The sequence below is a fragment of the Dasypus novemcinctus genome, chromosome 11 (assembly GCF_030445035.2).
Source record: "Dasypus novemcinctus isolate mDasNov1 chromosome 11, mDasNov1.1.hap2, whole genome shotgun sequence".
In the NCBI taxonomy this organism is placed as follows: Eukaryota; Metazoa; Chordata; class Mammalia; order Cingulata; family Dasypodidae; genus Dasypus; species Dasypus novemcinctus.
In genome coordinates, this window is record NC_080683.1 from 121,022,281 (window position 1) to 121,045,225 (window position 22,945).

Sequence of the window (22,945 nt, forward strand, 5' to 3'; positions counted from 1 at the left end):
AAGGTAGTGAACATTAAATCCAGTGTAATTTTACTTTACGTTACATTACATTCATTGATAGCAATTTAAGTATGCATTGGTAATCACCAAAATATTTAATTGCTCAGAACAAAATTTTACTTGATCATTGCCAAACTGAAAAATTAAGCACCATCAAATGACCCATTTTGTAATGTATCCTACAAAATTATTTCATATTTTTAAACTAGAAAAAAACATAATCAGGCCATTTTTAAGTATTGTTTTTATTCAATAAATAGGATGTTAAAAATGACCATTTCAGGAAAAGTTAGGTTCTTAGATTTACAAAAATTAAGTTCTAAATGAGTGTCTACAGAATCTGTTTTCTTCAATTCTATTTAGTCTTCAAATATTAATAATCATGCTTCTCTTGAATGACCATGTGTGCATTCATTGGTCTTCTGTTTGATATTCTTTGAATTAGAAACTCAGTAGTATCAGAAGACTTGCAGGTGAGGCTCATTCCAACTTAGTAGGAAATAAATACATAGTTGCTGAATGCATGTATATTAGAATGGTTAGTGTTTTTAAAATAAAGAAATGAATGCATGTTTTAAATCTCACCTCTTCCACTGTTTTAAAGATGAAGACATTGAAGAGATGTTATTAATTGCTTACAGAGAGTTTTAATTGAGAATGAGGCAGACCATGAATGAGATAATTCTGGGCTTGATTAGGATTGTAGTTACAGAGATCGAGAGAAAGAAAGCAATATTGTGGATACCTCAGAGAATAAATCTATAACACACGGTGACTGAATGGGTAAATGAGACAGGAGTGCTGAGAAAGCAAAGGAAACTTAGAGAATCATTTTTCTTGAGGACCTAAAGAATAATGTCTCCATTTTTATTAAAAGGAGGAAAAAGATGTCATGCTAAGGAAAATATAATGATTCCAAGTTTCAAAATACTGTGTTTTAAAAAGAGCAAAGATTTTTAAATGTCCTCTAGGAATTAAAAAGCACGAGATTCAAGAAAATATTAAAATGGCAAGTCTGGTAACGAAGCATTGGGCTTTATCCACATGCAGAAAGTACTTGAATTCATACAAATGAACAAATAATCTGCTGGTTTTCTTCCTTTGCGTCCAGGAGGTCAAGCTTCTTTCATCTTTGAACTTTATATTGTTGTATCCTCTGCCTAGAGGGTTTTTTTGGCACAAATATTCTTACAGATGGTTTATTTTCATTATTCAATTATCAACCCAAATGTCACCTCCTCAAAGTGGCCTTCTCTACACTTAGTATTTATTTATTACATGAAATGTATCATTTATGATTTTACAAAAATTAACTCTTTTCATCCTGACTAAAATCCTAAGAAGTAAGTATAATAAAATTCTTAGACTTAGAGAAAAAGGAGAAAAAATTTAAGAAGTTTGTAACAACAGCGAGAAAATTGTTAGGTTACTTAATGAGAAACCATGACTTGGGTCAAGGTATATTTTGGCTGAGACCAGCTCTTCATGACTAATCATCACTGCTCTTCTAACTGCTTATTAATCCTTACCTATCATATCTTAGAATGCATCACCTTCTCAAGTTACCTTATTTGTGTGTTTCTTAGAATACTCTATGAACTCTGTTCATATAGATAAAATGCCAAAATAATATAAGTACAAATGAAATGAACCTGCATTACCCAGGCAAGAAATTTGAAAATTGCCTCAGGTTGGATTGATTTATATATTCATGCCCTTTGCACCATGTGATTTTGCAGGCCCTCCCATGAAAAAAAGTGGAGTCCATCTTCCTGTCCCAGGACTTTGCATTCAGCCCTGTGGTTTGCCTTGGCCAATGGGATACCAACAGGGCTGACCTGACCAAAATTTTGGAAAACGTTTAGGCAACTGCTGACCTTCTGCCCTAAGACGCTAGCCTGCTGGCCCAGAGAGAAGATCCACCTGGGATGAACCCAACCCCCGTGTCCCTGCCACCTCCTGAGGTAAGTACTGCTTAGCTTTATTCACTGCACTTCTGTGGATATTTGTGATGAGCATTATTATTTTTTTTGTAGTATAAGGGCTGATTGATACAGAAATTGGTACCAGGAAACAGGAATTGCCATTATAAAACCTAAAATTCCTGACATGGTTTTGAATAAGAAGGCCATGTAGAAACTGTCAGAAAGGGTTGGGCAAATTAAAGAACGGCCTTAAGAGGAAGAAAAATTGGAGATGTGTTTTGTAGTAATGAAATACTTAGTCAAACTCTTGCCTGAAGTTGCTTAGAAGATTGAAAACATACCTATGAATTTTTGGAATTGGAAAGGAGAGCTCCAGGAAAATAAAATATTGACAACTTGGACTTTGTCCTTTTAGTTGCAGAAAAGAAGTACTGTGAGTAAGAGATGGGTTTTTAAAAAACAGTTTGTAAGACAAACTTCAGGATATGTACATTACAGAACATGCCAAGTTGGAAAATATAACTCCCCCCCCCCCCCTTCTTCCCACATCTCCACCCAATGAAACATTTTCAAAGTAAGATACTAGGGAACAGATGTGGCTCAAGCAATTGGGTGCCTGCCTCCCACATCGGAGGTCCTGGGTTTGGTTCCCAGTGCCTCCTAAAGAAGACAAGCAAACAATGAGCAGACATCAAGCAAAAAAACAATAAGTAGACAATGAGCAAAGAAACAAATGAGTAGGGAGTAGATGTGTCTCATGCAGTTGAGCACCTGCCTCCCACATCCTTGGTTCAGTTCCCAGTACCTCCTAAAGAAAAAAGAAATAGACAATGAGCAGATAACAAGCAAAAACAATGAGCAGACAATGAGCACAAACAATGAGCAAAAACAACGAGCAAACAGATGAGAAGGCATCTTGGAGGGGAGGAGGATACAAGATAGTAGCAGTAAAGAGCTTCTTTTCACTATTATGTTCATGCATGACAATAAACATATACAAACAACCCTGTTAGGGACTAAAATATATTGCAAAATTTGTGTTATTTTAAATGTATGGTACTGGTGAAAGAATGGATAGATTAATGGCATAAAACAGGTACAAAAAACATATTTTTGGCGAATCCTAATTGCTATTCTAGGTATTGTTAAGCAGCAGTTAAAAAGCCAATACCCTGCCACCAATAAGCTTACATTAAGTTGGGTAGACTGTGATAACAAATATGACCCTAAATCTCTTTCTGCTTTGCTACTGAGAGGCAGAGACTGATTCCATTCCGTTTGGATTTGGCCTTGCTGACTTGCACTATGATTGGAATGAGCCACGGGGTTAGTTTCCTAGCCTGTCAGAGCACATCCCATAAAATGGACTGGATTAAACAATGGAATTTATTTGCTCACTTTTTTAAGGCCAGAAAAATATCCAAATCAAGGCTTCATCAAGATGATGTCTTTTCTTCCCAAAGACCGGCTGTCGGTGATCTTTGGCTCTCCCACCATATGACAAGGCACATGGCGGCATCTGCTGGCTCGCCTTCTCTTCTTCTGGGTCTCACTGATTTCAGCTTTTTACTTCCATGGCGTTCTTCTCTCTGTCTGAATTTCACTCTTTCCTAAATGACTCCCGTGGTAGGATTAAGACTTATCCTGATTGAGGAAGGCCACACCTTAGCTGAAGCAACCTCATCAAAATTTCCTACTTACAGTGGGTTCACAGCCACAAGAATAGATCAGATTTATGAACATATTTTTCTTGGGTACATACACCTTCAAATTACCACAGATGGTGACGTCCATGATCAATACAGCAAGCGTGGCCAACTCAGTGGACTTTTCAGCTGACCGCAGCCATGGGATGCCAACTGCAGGCAGGAGGCTGAGCCCAATCAACCCACAGAAATGTAAGTGACAATGATACATTGTAGTTTCAGTTACTAAGCTGTGTGGTGCTTTGTTATACATCAATAAACAACTAGAATGATCTAGATAATGAAGGCTTGAACTAAACAAATAAAATAAATTCAGGTAACAGTAATTGCTAAGGAGAGAAAAAATTTAGCTATCCATGAATTGATTGACTTAATTTTCACAATACTATCATCTTACAGTTAGAAACACTAGGTCCAGGAATTATCTTGCCTTCATTTGGGGCAGAATTAAATTAATATGAATGGCTTATTAATAAACATTTGGATAAGTGGTTAACTACAAATCAATAATAAGTGCCTTCATTTATCAACAAATGATATATGGAAGAAAGAATCCTATATCTCTATTAAAAAGTATGTGAGTGATGCCAAAATATTTGTAGCTAAATGTCAAAAATATTGGATTATTTAATATATAAGGAACTCCTAAAAATCAGTAAATTGAAACTGAGCAGCCTAATTTTAAAATGCACACTATAGACCAATGATTGTTAAATAAATTCATAAAGAAATGCAAATTAAAAATACATAAAATCTATTGAATCTCATAAATATTTGTAAAATGGAAATTAAATTTATTGATACATTTTATAATTTTTGTCCTTAATAAAGAAGGGCTTAGAAAACAAAAAATTAAATCTTTTTTAAAATGTATTTTATTTAAAATTTTTTTTGTCTTTTTTTTTAAAGATACATAGATCACAAAAAAATGTTAAATTAAAAAATATTAAAAGTTCCCATATACCCCACACCCCAGCCCCCTCACTCCTCTCATACCATCAACCTCTTTTGTCATTGTGGCACATTGGTTGCATTTGATGAGTACATTTTGGAGCACTGCTGCACCACATGGATTATAGTTTACACTGTAGTTTACACTCTCCCCCAGTCCATTCAGTGGGTTATGGCGGGATATATAATGTCCAGCATCTAACCAGCAATATGATTTAGGACAACTCCAAGTCCTGAAAATGCCCCCACATCACACCTCCTCTTCCCTCTCCCTGCCCTCAGCAACTACCGTGGCCACTGTTTCCACATCAATGATACAATTTCTTTCATTGATAGAGTCACAATAGTTCTATAGTAGAATACCAGTAAGTCCACTCTAATCCATATTTTATTCCTTCATCCTGTGGAAACCAGTCTATTGACAAGATTGTAAAAAGTGAACACTTAATATACTGCTACTAAAAAATATATAGTTACAGCACCTGAAGTACATCATGGAATCAAATATCACAAAACTGAGTAAGACTCAAACAACTTAACATCTTAATATATTCAAATAAATTATCAGAAAAATATGTGAGTATAAGTATATTAAAATATTCATTGCTGTGTTATTTGTACTAACACTATCTGTCAAAAATATAAAAATGCGGGATATGTTAAATAATAAATAACTTTCAAATACAAATTGCAAGACAATACTTAGTAATTACGGCAAAATGTTTTTGAAATGTTGCTTCATAGAAAACTTAAAAAGTAGGAATAGTATTGTAGCATTTTTTAAAATTAAACTGTTTCAACTTCAAAAATAAAATAGACAAAATGCAGCTTAACGAATTATGTAAGCATTACTCTAAAAAATTCTGCCCAGGCACATTTCACTCATATGATCCTAAAAACAAACTCAATTGTTTCTCCAGTATTCAGGAAGATACATAAATGAGCACAGATTGGTTAAATGATATGACCAAGATTTCCTTGCAAATGAGAGGAAAAGGACAAAATGCTTAATTATATTCATATTCATAAAACTATTATTTGACCTTTAGCATTGATAGAGCATCTTCTTTGCCTTTGCAACAAAAATATTACAATATTACTCTTAACTATAGACCATAAGTTACATTAGTTGTATTTTTCCCATATATCACCATATTCTTAAAACCTTGTAGTAAAAGAACATACTTATATTTCTATTACTAACCACAATCCTCATCTACCATCAAAATCACTATGTTCTATAGTCCGTAGATTATCCTCTAGCTGTCTTTCAATTAACCTCCTTAGTCTACCCCTTTCAGCCACAATCACATTTATAAATTATCAGGGTTATTTATATTCATTATAATGTGCTACTGTCAACTCGACTCCATTACCAGCCACAATTGTCCTTATTAATGTACAAATGTACATTCACTATCAGCTTCTGCTTCTCCACCCACATTCTGTATCCTACTAACCTATACTCTGTATTTTAACTCCATAAATTTACACATCACATGTAGTTTATATCAGTGAGACAAGACAGTATTTGTTCTTTTGTGTCTGGCTTATTTCACTCAACATAACATCCTCAAGTTTCATCCGGGTTTCCATGTGGTTCCCCGGTTTGTTTCTTCTCACAGCTGAACAGTATTCCATCATTTGTATATACCCACATTTTGTTTATCCATTTATTGGTTGACGGGCACTTAGGTTGTTTCCATATTTTGGCAATTGTGAATAATTCTGCTATGAACATCGGTGTGCAAATAATCTGTTCATACCCTTGCTTTCAGTTCTTCTGAATACATCCTTGTAATGGGATTGCTGTGTCATATGGCAGTTCTTTATTTAGTTTCTGGAGGAAACACTGAACCATCTTCCACAGACCAGACACTGAACCATTTTACCCTCTCAGCAACAGTGAAAGAGTCTTCCTCTTTCTTCACATCCTTTCCAGCACTTGTAGTTTTCTATTTGTTTTGTTGTTGTTATTTTAAGAATGGCCATTCTGTAAGGCCTGGGATGAGATTCATTTTAGTTTTAATCTGCATTTCTTAATAGCTAGTGATGTTGAACATTGTTTCATGTGCTTTTAGCCATTTATATTTCCTCTTTGGAAAAATGTCTATTCAAATCTTTTGTTAATTTTTTTAATTGGGTTACTTTTCCTTTTGTCATAGCATTGTATGATTTCTTTATTTAACATGGAAATCAAAACCTCATTGAATATGTGGTTTCCAAAGATTTTCTCCCATTTAGTAGGCTGCCTTTTCACCTTCTTGACAAAACAATTTGAAATACAAAAAATATTTACTTTTGAAGAGGTAGCATTTATTTATTTTTCTTTCATTGCTTGTGCTTTGGGTATAAGGTTGAAGAAATGACCATCTACCACAAGATCTTGAAGATATATTCCTACACTTTCTTCTGAGAGATTTATGGTTCTATTTTTTTATATGTATGTATTTGGGTCCTTGATTCATTTTGAGGTAATATTTGTATGGGGTGTGAGATTGGGATCCTCTTTCTTTCTTTTATACATGGATATACATATTTTCCAGCACCATTTGTTAAATAGGCTCTTCTGCCCCAGCTGGGTCGGTTTGACAGCCTAGTCAAAAGTCACATGACCAAAAAAGAAAATAAGTAAAAATAATCACTTGACTAGGGCTATTCAGTGACCCTTACCCTTCCGATAAATTTGATAATTGGCTTTACCAACTCTACAAAGAAGGCTGTTGGAATCTTTATCAGGACTGCATTAAATCTGTAGAATAGTTTACTTAGAATTGACCCTTTAACAATATTTATTCTTTCAACCCATGAACACAGGATGCCCTTCCATTTATTGAGCTCTTTGGTTTTTTTGGCAGTGTTTTGTAGTTTCCTGCATACAGGTCCTTCATGTCCTTAGTTAAGTTTTATTACTAAATATTGGATTCTTTTAGTTGCTATTATAAATGGTATTTTTTCTGACTTCTTCATCAGTTTGCTCATTTGTAGTATTTGGAAATGATATTGATTTTTGCATATTACTCTTGCTTCCTGCCATTTTGCTAAAATTGTCTATTCTAGTAGTTTTGTTGTGGACTTTTGGGATTTTCTAAGTATAGAATCATATCATCTGTGAATAGTTGAAGTTTTACTTCTTCCTTTTCTATTCGGGTGCCATTTATTTCTTTATCTAACCTAATTGCTCTAGCTAGAACTTCTAGCACAATATTCAGTAACAGTGGAAAGAGCTGGCATAGTCTTTTCCCCCAAGCTCACCGGGAAAGCTTTCAGCCTTTCACTGTTGAGTACAATGTTAGCTATGGGATTTCATATATGTACTTTATCATATTTGGAAAATTTTCTTCTATTTTTATCTTTCAGAATGTTTTTAATCAAGTAAGGTTATATTTTTTCTTCAATTTATTAATGTGGTGTATCACACTGATTGATTTTCTTATGTTGAACCACCTTTGCATATCTGGTATAAAACCCACATGATCATGGTATATATATGTGTGTGTATATATATATATGCTTATAGTACCATTCTGAAATGAGGTCTAGAGTAAGAGATAGAAAAACTGAAACTGAAATATAGATAGAAATGGAGACAGTGATAAAGCTGATAGCCTTAAAGATAGCAATAGAAAACCCTCTACAGTAGAAATAACGAGAGAACATGCACTAAAATGTTAAGAAAATATAATGGGTAATAAACTTGGGTAGAATTTTTAAATCAACTTTATTAGGGTATCATTTATATAAAATAAAATTCTTTCATTTTATGTGTAGTTAGATTGTTTTTAATAGATTTATACCCCTGTAACCACCCCTGCTATTAAGATAGGGAAATACTCCCATTCCCACAAAATAGTCCCTTTTGATCCTTTACACGGGTGTCTTACTTTACCGGGCTAAGATCACAAATACCACACAATGAGTTGGCTTAAACAAAGGGAACTCATCAGAGCATGGCCTCCGAGTCCAACATCGAGATGCAAGCAAGGTGTATTTGGCCCCCAAATACTGCACACCCTGGTGCTGGCTGCTGGTGATCCCGGGTGTTCTTTGCTTCCACCTGTGCCTCCCACCCCATGGCCATGTCTTCTTTCTTGGGTCAACCCTCTGGGTTCTGCAGACTTCAAGCTTCTGGTTCCTTAAAATGCTACCAGTCATGCAGATTCAGACCCACCTTCATTTAGGTGGGCCATACCTTAACTACAGATAACCTCACAAAGGGTCCTACTTAAAAAGGGCTTACACACAGGAATGCAGTTACCATTAGGAAAAAGTCTAAACCGGGGTACAGAATTCAATCTACCTCAGTGGGTTTTTGTGGGACCACATTGATTATTTTAGTTAAATTTGTTGATGTGTAATTTATATATGGTAATATGCAATTACTTTTAATTTGCCATTTGATGAATGTTGACATGTATACAGCCAATATTTCCACCTCCCAAAAAAGTTGCCTTATGTACTTTCTTGGGGTACCCCTCAATTCTGCAACAGAACCACAAATCTTCGTTCCTTTAATATACTTTAAAAAAATTAACATAGTCTGCCTTATTTTCCCAATATATTCTATTTGCAGCTCATACATCTATCCTGTGTTTAAATCCCAGGTGTAATTTTCTCCCAGCCTAAAGAACATATTGCAATGTTTCTTGTAGGGCAGGTCGCTGGAGACAAAGTCTCTCACTTTTTGTTTTCCTGAACATGACTTTGTTTTATCTTGATATTTGAAAAGTTGCTTTCATTTACTGTAAGAATCTAGGTTGATAGTTAACTTCTTTCAGTACTTTAAAGATGCCATTTTCTTGTTTGTTTTTTACTTAAATCATTACTGAAGAAAATTCTGTGATTATTCTTATGTTTGTTGTTTTGTGGTAATATGTTTCTTATTCATTGGCTGCTTTTTATGATTTTCTCTTTATATATATATATATATTTTAGGAATTTAGGTATGATGTCCCTATGTATCTGGTGTGGTATAATTTGTGTTTAGAATGTTTGAGTCTTACTGTAGGTTTATAGTTTTCAAAAGATTTATAAATTTACAGCAATTATATAGTGAAATATTTCTTCAAATAGTTGTCTTATGCTTCCTCCAGGATGCCAATTATATGTGTGTTCTACAACTTGTTATGAGGCAATAGGTCCAGGCATACATACCACCAAAAGAACCATATTCACCAGAAAACTTTTAAAAGTAGAAAAAGGAACTCCCTTTTACTTTTTATGTAAATGCATCAATTACTATTTTCCTCCATTTACTTTATCATTTGTTCATTTTCTCTCTCTTGTTCTAATTTTTGGAACTGCTTTTTCTATTTCTATTTGTCAATTGATCTATATATGATGTACATATTTTTCTTAAATATTTGTAATTAATAAGAAATTTCTTGGGAGAAATTTTGAAACTATGTAAATGTAATTGTTTATCATTTAATTTTTAAGTGCTAACTTTAGCAACCTTAATTTTTAGCTGAAACAATTATTAGTATTAGTATGACAGTTGCAAAACATTACTTTTCTAACTCCAATCTTTACTCTGCATATGAAATTTCTTTTCTACTAAAGGAAATGCTTTCCATTCTCTGTCTATATACTTTCTTTCTATACATTCACTTTTCTTTTATCTACATTTATTTGGAATATTTTATTATTATTTTATTCCATGAATATCAGGTTACTATCATTAATTTGATGGCCATATTATCTTATATTTGGTCAGTGGGAACCCTGTAAATTTGGCATTCACATTATTTGTTTTGTGTCACAACTGAACCTTCCAGACTCATTGTGGTTTTTGCTTTTGTTTTTTTTTCCCCTAGCTCTGGGTACATTTTCTCAAGGAATCCTGAGGCCCTTTATTGGGAAATGGTAATTTGTAATTAAATGGTCTGGACACTTAACAAATTTCTTGTGAAGGATATGTCTTTTCTTTTAAGACATTTTAGCAGCTGGAGCTCAAAAAAAAAAAATCTGAGAGAGACAATGTTCTTCCTTTCCATATTTTACATTCAGTTTTAATTTGCAATTTTAGTTCATAAAATTATCTACATCAATTGACATATATTTTTGAAATCATACAAGAAAAATAAAGTAAAGATGGCAATAATTTTAAGGGTATAATAATGTTAAGGAATTTTTTTCAAATTTCCTTCTAAATTTCCATATAAAGCCCCTTAACAGACCCTTCTATAAAATGATTTTCAAACATTATTTTCTTGAAAAAGAGAGTATTATATTTTCATATTAAAAGTTACTTGCCACATAAATTTGTTTCTCTAAAATTCCAATAAATTTGAGTTTAAAATTTAATAATATTTTTAAGTCATTTTTAAATCTCCTCAAGAATGGATGGTGATGAATTAAGAGAGCAATGGCATAGTTGCAAACTAAGGAAAAGGAAGAAATAATTCCTATGATAATGATCAGATAATGTTTCCTCATTTTTAAAATTTTTATTTTTAGAAGGTATCAGAGATTGAACCCAGGACCTGGACATGGGAAGCAGGTGCTCAACCACTGAGCTACATCTGCTCCCATATTTCCTCATTTTTAAGTCAAGATGATAATAATGTACTTACTTTATAGGGTTGTTGTGGAGGTTAAGTGACTAATTAAATAAGAAAAAGCAATAATGTGCTTAAAAGTGCCTGGTATATAAGAGCCATGTAAAAGTTATCATTATTATTGATATCATCATCATTATCAATATTGCTATATCTTGAAACTAAAAATTCCTTATGAGTTAAGGAAAATAAAAGACTGATAGCAGGATAAATGGGTATGTGACATAGTAGAAATATCTTGTAATTAAAATCCATCATTTCGTATTTGAATCTGAGGTGCATTACTTACCGGTGATGTTATTTTCTTGCTATGTGATCTTATGTGAAATTATTTAACCTCAGTAGTCACTTTAATTAAGTAGGTATATGCATTGACCTGTTCCACTAACCATAAAGTGAAGATAAGAATTTTGGTGATTATAATATTTTTACCTTAAAGACTTTTGAGTGCAATTATTTTATAAAATTTTTATTATAAAATATCTCAAAATACAGAGAAACTCTAATGACACCCATGTACTCACCATATATATTTAGGAAATATGAATATCTTGACAGATCTGCTTTTAAATGCAAGTTCCTTAACATACACAGCCCACCTCTTCTGCTCCAAACCCGTTCCATCCCCAAAGGCAAGCACTACGTTGAAATTGAGTGATATTTTTCCTGTCCATTTGCTGTATAAATGCTTCTGTTCTTCCTGTTCTTAGTGCTTTCTTTTACTATAACCTCTACATTCCTGTTACATTTTATACACACTTATTTTGCTGTTTATTACAAATTATGTTTTACATCATTTGGGTGGGTGCTATTATTTCTGTTTGCCATTTCTATTGACTCTTCCCTAAAGTCAATTGTTAACTTTTATGACAGCAAAATTTTAAAAGTGAGCTCTTCTTTAGCAAAAGCCAAATGAGTGGTTTTAATGCATTATCAAATGGAACACAAGAATATATGTGTATGCCCAGGTTTAATCAGAGAGACTTGAACACAGTCAAGAGCTTTCCAGGCCCACAACATCATGACTGTAAATTTCACTGGACTGTTGACTTGTAAGAAAACACAAACTAGAAAACATTTGTTCAAGCTTTAAAAAAAAATTCTATAAAGAAATCATTATAGGAAGACATTTTAGAAAAATATTAATCCAATGTCCTAATTTAACAAGTGAAGAAAGGCACAAAACCTAAGCAAACCACAGTGTCTGGTTCTGGTCTGGAAACTGGATCTCCTCCTGAACCGGCTTCCTTTCCTCCTTGCATTTTGTATCCCTAAAGTGAATCCAGGAAATTTAGAATCCTTATTCCAGTCCACCCAGGATATAATTTGCTGTTTGGGTAAGTTAACTTAAAGCTTAATTCTAGTCATTCACTGCAATGCTCTGCCCTATATAAGAAGCAATTGCTAAGCAAAATAATAAGCATTTTATACCATCAAAAATTTATAATTCTCATAAAATTTAAATGTTATATTATTTTAATTACTCATTTCCTTCACTGCCTAAATCCTAAATTTCTGTGTTGTGTGAGAGCTAAACTCATGAAACTACACAGCTTTGACTGTTTAAACCATACAAAAACAAAAATAATATTTAAAAACTCTAGTTTGTGAACCATAATTCTTGCTACAGCCTAAACACTGGTACGGGAGGCAGAAAATCACAAAAAGATTTATAGCGATCCCAAATGTCAGACAAGAAGACAAACTGCTAATATTTGCCATATGGCAAATAGACTAAGCAAAAGAAAATTTGTGAAACCTACACAACATTTTAATGTTTTATGAGGATTCCTAGGATCCAGTTCACTTTGTTTCTATTACTTTTAAATTATTCCATCACCATCACTTCTTTCTAGAAGTGGAGTTAATTTGCTTTCCAAAGACAGTCAAAGATTGCACATAGATTTGAGAAGTGCGAGGACTGCTAACTGGAGGCAGAAATTTTGTCTTGATTTGCTGTGCCTGGATGAAAAATAATATATAGAGAGAAATAGAAGAGCAACTTAATTACTATAAAAGATATATTGGAACCATTGGGAAATTTTGATATAGACTTGTATATACATTAGATAATGGTAATCTATTGAAGAAGAATTTCTTGAATTAGGTGATAACTCTGTTAAAGGTAGAATGTGTCCTTGCAAAATGCATGACAAAATATTAAGGTTTGGGAAGCCAGAATAGTCTCCCCTAAGTACGCAGTGTGATGGATCCACCTCTAAACACTCTCTGTGGCTCCCTGCTGCCCTCTCGGCAAATCCCCCAGGTCTGATTCCAAGGGCTCTGCTCTGCACAGTCATCCTGGTGCTTGGTTCTTGGCATTTGCTCTAACTCTTACTCTGAAGGAAATTATTTCCCTGCCATCTTCTCCTGTCAAATTCTTGTACCTCCATCCGTCTCGTGTGAGATTTCACTTCCTTCAACATTTCTTCTTCAGGCCCTGAGACGATCCTGCACACCCTCACTCGTGTCCCTGTGTGATAATTGTCCTTTAGCAGATATTATGCCTGCATTAGCTCTGTACGCCAGCATCTGGCAGCGTGTCGGAAACATGGAACACACTCAGTCCATAGCTGTCAAGCGACTATTGTTTGGACAATACAGTGAAACCAACTGATAATTGAATAGCTATCAATTCAGTTGCAATGTTAGAATAGGGCCACGTTGTTGTAGAAGTCGAGAGAGGTTCAATTATTTACGTATAGAAAGGCTAGGACTCAGGAATAATTTTGGGAAGGAAAAAAAGATTTATTTACTGCGGGCTGGACTCGGGAGCTTTCTATTCCAAACCCCCAAGCCTCAAACAAGATTTTCAAGTTCCTTTTATACAGGGTGGGGAGAAATGGTGCTTTTATGGAAGAAAACGACTTTCTTTGTTAGTTAAGTGTTTGTCTGAGTACCAGATAGGTTTTGAATTAACATATCACCCACAAGATGCAAACTTGAATACACATCCTTTCTGAACATTCAAAGTCTAAAGGGCCTATATTACTTAATTGGATTTCTAGGTACACTTGAACACAGAATTAGATAATTTTGAATTCATGCACAGGCTATATTATATTTCCCCATTCGTGGCCAAGTCCAAATCCCCTTAAACTTCAGCATCACCATCATCAGAGTCTCCCCGGACTGACTGGTTTGTACATAGAGTTTGCATTGCTAAATTGTTTCCCGGGACTGGAGTCGTTGCCATGGTCACCAAGGGCAGGACTGCAGCCTCTCACTGTCCCACACCCACAGCTCAGGACACAGACAGCTCAGGTTATCTCCCAAGAGACCAACAGCCTCCCACCCATAACCCACATCAATGTGAAGGTGCTAGATGACCAGTGGGAAAGATGTAAGCATTCTCTAATTTCTATTTAAAAAGGAAAGGAGATATTTTAGTCTATATGGATTAAGACGTAACTTTGATTCATTTTCTTATCCTTGAAAGAGGGTCTTAGAAAAGAGAAAACAGGGCAGACAAATACTGAAATAATCTACGGGAGCAGAAACTTCAGTGGTCGCCTGGGCTGGGAGCGCGGGGCGCGGTGGAGCCGACTGAGAAGGGTGCTGCTTGATAGAAATGCTCCAGTTCTTGACGGTGTGCTTGTGATGTGGATGTATTCCTTGGTCTAAACTCATCAAAGTGTGTACTTACAGGTGGTGCCGGATATCTCAATTAATATGATTTTTAAAATGCCTGAGCAATTTAAACAGCTTCTCAATAACATTTCCAGCAGCTAAAGCATTTAACAGTTTGGGTTTCAGAGACCAATGCTATATGATCATATTATTTAAATTTTCTCAAAGAGTAGTAATAGTGCTAGAATCAGTTCAGATAGCCCCTTTTTATGGTAGTTTGTATGTAAAAGGAAATTAATGGGATTCACACTAATTGTAGTCAGTGATCTTTTCCTTCTTTTCCTGGCTTAACTCACAGCCTGTCAGGTCATTAGGCCTGTGTTTTCTATATCGTCTGCCAGCTGTGAGGAGAATGAGAACAATGATTATTCCTTTTCATAAGATCATTAGCACTGAGATCAGGTAAACAGGCCTATTGCAAATGTTAACAACCGGACTATATATATTTCTTCACCATTGTCTGCATACTTACTGAATAAAGGCCAAGAGCCAACAAGAGATTTAGATGTCTATTTGCATATACAATTAATTTATCCAAATTTATTTGAGAGCCATCTCATATTATAGTAGCATTAGGATAATTTATAGAGATTAAGGAAAAAGTGCCTAGCAGGCATGGGATACCTCGATGTAACTTGCAGAAACACCTTTCCTGACATGTATCAATCATTATCTACAAAGTTCATACTGAATTTCTAATAAATACCATGTTGGACCAAATTGATATAATGCAAAGAGAGTCAAATGCAGTTTTTGATCTCTTAAACTAAAAATCCTCTTTCCTCCTATGTCTCAATATCAAATCTATTACACATACACACCATACATATATAACATGATTAACATTGAGGAAAATTAATGGGAAAGTAAACCATAAGAATATTAATAACTATGAGAAGAAAAATAAAATCATGGTGTATAACAGTTGGAAGCCAGGTGGAACTAACTAAAAACATCCCTTATTGTATTTGAAGTATAATTTACATAAAATAAAATGTACATACCTTAAGTGTTCCAGTCAGTGAAATTTAATATTTAAATAAACTCATGTATTCACCACCCAAAAGATGATAGAGCACATTTCCATGACCAGACAGTTCGTTGTGCCACTTTCCAGTAAATTCCTCATACTGATTGACATAATTATCGATTTAGTTTCTCCTATTCTTTAAATTCAGGTAAATGGAATCATATGAAATGTATTTTTTTGTGTCTGGCTTCTTTCACTCAAAATAATTTAACATTTACTAGTCATTGCCCCTGTGCTCGGGGGATTCTTGGTGTTCATTAGAGAATGTGGCGGAGGGATGGGAATTTGATATTCCTCCGGTTATTGTGTGAATCGCCATCCACCACACAATGCTCCATGAACATTTGTGCACATATGCCTTATAGGCATGCCCAGGTGAGCTTCCTCCCAAGTATCCCCCATCACTGACTCCCCGCACAATGATCCTCCCCTGCCACAAGTGTAACCCTTCTGTGATCCAAAACTTCTTCCAAACTGAAGCCAATAAAATAGCCAAACACAATTAATTAAAAAAATGAAATAATAATGATAGTTTTAAAAATAAGAAATACAAAAAAAATTTTTAAATAAAAATTTGGAATAATAAAAACTAATGAAAAAATATTAAAGACAAAATTTTTTGGCATTTTGCCTTTCTTCACTGTAAGATCTATTGTCCTATATGTACAGTGACATTTTCTTCCATTTATTCCCCCAGTGTCTTACTTTTTTCATTTTGTCTTCAAAGAAGTTTTAGGTTACAGAGAAGTCACATACTGAATTCAAGGGAATCCCATATAGCCAACATCCTCCTCCTTTTCCCCCTTTCCCTATTAATAGCATTTTATATGTGGATGGTACGTTTGTTACAACTTATGTACAAATATTGAAACATAGCTACCAACCATGTTTTTGGTTTTCATTTTGGACTATGAACTTTTATAAATTTTGATGTAGTTTGACATGGCCTGTATCCATCATAGCAAGATCATGTAGGACACTTCCATCACCCTCAAAATGCCCCCTGTTCCATCTATTCTATTCCTCCCTCCCTCTCCCCTCAGGACCCATGGGAACCATCAGGCTTCACTTCTTGAAGGACAAGATTCATAGTTAACTTGTAAAAGCCCTGAAGATTAGACACACTGGTCTGTCCTTCCCTATTACGTACCTCCCATGTTCTTGAGAGACTCTCACTCCTCTATTTGAGAACATAGCAGGCCTTCCCAGGATGACTAGTGAAGGATGGTCCATTGACAGGCCCTTGAAATTGATGACTGTGCTTATGAATCATTACTCTTGAAATGGAAACTTAGCCTAGAATTATAGGGTGCTTAAGAGTTGCCTCCTGGAAGCCTCGTTGTTGCTCACATGTGACCTATCTCTAAACTGAACTCAGCATATAAATACATTACCTTCCCCCCAGCATGGGGCATGACTCCTGAGGATAAGCCTCCCTGGCACTGAGGGATTACTACCAAGCATGAACTAACAATGCAATGGAAAAAGACCTTGACCAAAAGGGGGAAAGGTAAAGACAAATGACTTTGTATGGCTAAGAGACTTCAAAGTGAGTCAGCAGGATCCCAGAGGTTACCCTAATATACATCTCAGCAGGATCTCATTGACTGCCAAAATAGATATTGCCCCAAATAGTGGGGCTCCTGAGGGCTCTGGAGACATACAGGCACTATAGTCAGGGCAGATAGCTTAGGAATTTGGTGCCTTGCCAGTGTGCCCTGCTATGCAACTTATGTTCCCCAGGGTGACAGTGTTGGGCTCAGTTGTGGTTTCCCTACACATGGCTCTTTTGTCCTTCTATTTGAACCTATAATTAGTGCTAGAGTTGGTAAGTGTATGTCCAAGAGACTTAAATCTCTGAACTGTCCATGTGCCAGCTGGGCTCTGTATCTCAATGAAGTTGTAATACCTACTCTCCAGTTCATTGGTCTCACCCAGGACAACTAACAAAGAGGTGATGATGGACAACTACCATACCAAGGAACTGAGAGAGTCTACAACCATAAGCAAGAGAATCCTATCCATTGGCTCTAAAAGATCACAGTCCCCTCTCAATTAGAGGCAGAATGGACATCACCATCCTAGAATCCTCAGGATTAGGGAATGAACTATGGACTAAAGTAGACTTACTGAAATTCTACTATAGACTTATTTTGATTCTAACAATTGAAGAAGTTATATCACTGATGTGGAGGCAGGGCCACTGGAGATTCTGAGAGCCAGGAAAGAGAAAAACAGGTGTAATATGGGTGCATTTGGGGGACTTGGGAATTGTTCTGAATGGCACTGCAATGACAGTTATAGGTCATTATAAATCTTGCCATAACCTACAGAATTGGGTGGGAAAGAGTCTAAACTACAATGTAAACTTTAATCCATGCTTATTGGCAAGGCTCCAAAATGTGTTCATCAATTGGAATGAATGTGCCACACTAATGAAGGATGTTGTTAATGTGGGAAAAAATGGGAGTTATGGAGAGCAGGGCATATGGGAATCCCCTATATTTTTTATGTAACATTTATGTAACCTGAGTATCTTAAAAAAATAAAGTTGTAATAAGGTGGCATTTTCAGGACATTGAAATTGTTCTGAATGATGTTGCAGTAATGGATACAGCCCATTGTATATCCTGTCATAACTTACAAAAGTGTTTGGGAGAGAGTTAAAATTATAATGAAAACTATAATCCTCACTTAGTGGCAATGCTCCAAAATGTGTTTGTCAGTTGTAACAAATATACCACACTAATGAAGGATGTTGTTAATGTGGGAAAGTATGGAAGGGGTAAGGTGTGGGGCATATGGGAACCCCTTACATTTTTAATGGAATATTTATGTAATCTAAATATCAAGAAAGAAAGGAAAAAAGAAAGAGAGAAAGAGAGAAAGAGAGGAGGGAAGGAGGGAAGGAAGGAAGGAAGGAAGGAAGGAAGGAAGGAGGGAGGGAGGGAGGGAGGGAGGGAGGGAAGGAAGGAAGGAAGGAAGGAGGATTTTGTCAAATGCCTTTTCTACATCTACTGAAATGAGAAATGATCATGTGATTTATCTTCAGTTTATTTATGTGGTGTTTTAAACTGATTTTCTAATATTGGGGGAAAAAAGTAATCTAAACAAAGGTCCCTCAACTGAATTTGATATTTTCAAAAGGTATCACACCCAGAGAAACAGATTAGTTTACAAACATAATATTTCTCTTTTGGAGATAAATAAAATAATTCCAAACTGAAAAAAACTTTAAGATTTATAGAGCAATATGGTTGTGCCATAGTAGTAGCCTAATGCTTATAATACACCTTTTCCTCCTTTTCATGCCTGTAGATGCTTACAATCTTCTCTTGCCATCATGAACAATCTTACCATGAATTTATCAACTTCATTAATCTCATGAAAAGTCAATGCTGGAACTGGCTGTGGCTCAAGCAATTAAGCTCCCATTTACCATATAGAGTACTTGGTTCGATCCGCAGGACCTCCTATTAAAAGAAGAAAAAAGGCATCCAAGACTTGCGAGGTGAGGCACAGGCTCTCCATGCAGCAAAGACAATGATGCAACCAGATAGAAAAAAAATAAAGAAAAGTCAATGTTGACCTGATCATAAAATTATTTCTCCATTTTTTGCATCATTGATTTCTACTCCTATTTTTCTTATGACCTTTTCTTATTTTGGATTCTGAGGTTTTAGATAAAATCTTCTTTTCTAATGTAAAGATATTTGTAATAAAAATTCATTATTAAGTAATGCTGTATATCTCCATTTAAGAACCACTTAAGTTTCAACCCACAAATTTATGTTCTGCTTCTTTATCATTCAACTCAAATTATTTTCTCACAGTTTTTGAGCTAGGTGTTTTTGACAAGTGCATTTTTTTATTTTCACGTATATGTGGATTTTATCAGTACCTTATGGTAAGTGATTTCTAATTTAATGTGATTGTCATCAGAAAACATATGACGCATTTGGTGCATTGCTTTGATATTTATTGAGCATTTTTATTTATGGTCAAACCTATTGACTCCGTTGGCAAATATTTCTATGTATAATTGAAATGAATACATATTCTTCATTTGGGTTCAGGATACTAAACAGATCACTAGATTACGTTGGTGGATAGTATTATTCAATTCTTCTGCATTGTTCCTGAGTTTGTGTATATCATATGTTTTGAATCTCTGTTATTAGATACACATATAGTTTGGATTGTTATGTCTTCTTGCTAGATTATCTAATATTCCCATATATATATTCAGGAGGTGCTCATGTTTCTTTCTTGGGGTCTTGTTCATTTCACATTATATTTAATCAGATATTAATGTAATGGTCAGTGTTGGTGCACATTGTTTGCATAGTGTATATATATTCAGTGCTCTTATGTCCATCTGTTTGATGCACACTGCAACACACACATGCCCACACACAGGCACATAAGCGCACACACAAATGTATAATTTTTCTTATGCTTTTCATTCCTTTTGCAAATCTGAGCTTTCATCTGGTATTAGTTCTGATCAACTTCAAGAAATTCTTTTAGCATATTAGCATATTTTTTAGTGAAAATCTTCTGGAGACAAAGTCGCATGCCATTCTTCCACCTGAAAATATATTTATCCCCCATTTCCATTTATTTTTGCTTCTTTGGAAGGCAGAGGTTTTAATAGCTTAATATTTGCAACCTATGGAGTCAGAGCAAGAAATGTATTGACCATCTCTTTGAATATGATTGTTTTCAGACACAATATTTTTTCAATTATTGAAGTTATACATATTCTTTGTAGAAATTTTGGAAAATACTGAAAAATATAAAAGAAAATAACATCTGCCTATGATCCTAGATGCATATCTATCATTTTGATGTATTTCATCCAGTTTTTATCCCCATCTATATGTACCTTTCGTTGTTACTATTGCTTGTTATCCCTGGATATCAAATCTAGATTATCCTTTTTCCAGCACTTTAAAGATGTCATTTGTCTCTGATGAGAAGTGCCATCTTCTGTATTCACTGCTCCCCTCTATGTAATGTGTTTTCAGTCCTGTCAACGGTGAACACTTTCTTTGTACCTTTAGATTTGAGTAATTTGACTATGGTGCTCCAGGTTGTTTTTCTTTATTTTCCAATTTTAAAAATTTTTTAAGGTTTTATATGTATTTGTATATGTGTGTGTGTGTGTATATATATATATATATATATATATATATATATCAGTCATACATGAACTCTTACTATAAGTGTATAGGAAAAGTTGTAAACTTAAAAAGTAAACATGCATAACATCATACTGTGGTCCCATACATCACCCCTCTTACCATCACCTTGCATTGATTTGAAATATTTGTTACAAACTCTGCAAGAGCATCATCAAAATATCCCTGCACAGGAATTGTGGGACCATGGCAACACATTAGGCAGAGATGGCACAGCTCTCATATAAACAACAGAGAAACAGCCAAAGGCTGCCTCGGACCTGTTTTGGAGGTCAGCAGACCAGGACAATGCTACACAGCTCCCAGGAGGCTGAGGGACAGAGAGACAAAGAAGGCAAAACAACGAACTGTGAGTTACTAAACCTCCTGGCTGCCGGGAAGGGCTCCCCTCCCCCACCCCCAAACATTAAGCTGGGGTAAAACCCCTGCTCTTCTCAGCAGACTGAAAGGGGGGGCAGAGGTCTTCCTTCCAGCTATTACAAGGGAAAAGGAAGGGGGGAACTGGGGGGTTTTTCTTCAGTGAATTCAGCCAGTGGAGCCTACTTTGAATTTCAGCTCTTGCCAGACTACAACAAAGGAAAACCCAGAGAGATTCACCTCCATGGAAAAGTGTGCCAACACGTGCCATCTGCCAGCTGGTCTGGAAAATACATGGAAAGAAACTGCTTTTAGAGTTCTCTTTACCCCACAGCTGGGAGAAAATCTGTGACCAATTTGTGAGTCCTTGGCATGATTTTGGTAGCTTAAGCTGGGCATTTTTAAAGACTTAGGATAAGTTGAACTAAATATCAAAGAGCTGTGAAAAAATAATAACAATAGGCAAAAGAGAGAAATTGACCATCAGAGTAAATTCACCAACATATCAGATGCCTAGACTTCAGCAAAAAATTACGAGCCATATTAGGAAACAGGAAGAGATGTCCCAGCCAAAGGAACAAACCAAATATCCTGAAGAGAGTCAGGATTTGAGACAATTAATGATAATCACACAACTCTCCTAAATCATTTTAAAGAATCAAAAGGAAATATGATTGAAAAGATAAAAGATATTTAAAAAACTAATGAGCATAAAGAACAATTTGAAAGTCTGCAAAGAAAAGTAACTGGCCTTATGGGAATAAAAGACACAATGGATGAGATTGAAAGAACATTAGAGGCATATAAAAGCAGATTTGAAATGCTTGAAGACCAAATTTGTCTTTTTTTCATGTAATTTTACTTTATTTTTAATTTTTAAATGTTTTTATTATTTTTAAAAGATATATAGATTACATAAAATGTTACATTACAAAAAATATAGGGGATTCCCATATGCCCCTCTACCCACACCTCCTACATTTCCCACATTAACAACTTCTTTCCTTAGTGTGGTACATTTAATGCAATTGATGAACACTTTTAGAGCATTGCCAGTAAGCATGGATTATGGTTTACATTGTAATTTATACTCTCTACCACTTCAGTAGGTTCTGGCAGGATATATAATGTCCTGTATCTGTCTTTGCAATGTCATTCAGGACAATTCCAAGTCCTGAAAATGCCCCCATATTACACCTCTTTTCCCCTCTCCCTGCCTTCAGCAACTCCAGTGGCCACTGCCTCCACATCAATGATATAATTTCTTCCATTGCTAGAATCACAATAAGCCTATAGCAGAATACCAGTAAGTCCACTCTAGTCCATATTTTATTCCCCAGTCCTGAGGATTCAGGAATGGTGATTCCCAATCCACCTCTAAATTGAGAGGGAGCTTAGATCCCATGTGGTTGATGAATGGGACTCTCTTGCTTGCAGTTTTAGACTCTCTCATTTCCTTGGTGTGGTGGTTGCCAATTCTCATCTCCTTGTTAGTTGTCCTGTGTGAGTCCAATGAACTGGTGAGTAGATGTTGCAGCTCCACTGAAGCTCAGGGCCCAGCTGGCACATGAACAGCTCAAAG

At 35.3% G+C, this 22,945-nt stretch overlaps 1 long non-coding RNA gene across 2 annotated transcripts in view; it reads left to right on the forward strand.

Moving 5' to 3' along the window:
* The window catches only part of LOC131280474 (uncharacterized), a 74,967-nt gene that overhangs the window by 16,765 nt on the left and 35,257 nt on the right, over positions 1-22,945 (forward strand). Inside the window, exons 3-6 of one of the 2 annotated variants that reach the window (XR_009188088.1) lie at positions 1,740-1,964; positions 3,706-3,823; positions 19,121-19,313; positions 21,180-21,355. This is a non-coding gene — a long non-coding RNA (uncharacterized lncRNA). Of the gene's footprint in view, positions 1-1,739; positions 1,965-3,332; positions 3,824-19,120; positions 19,314-21,179; positions 21,356-22,945 lie in introns of both variants that reach the window. The other variant, XR_009188086.2, reaches the window with a different exon arrangement.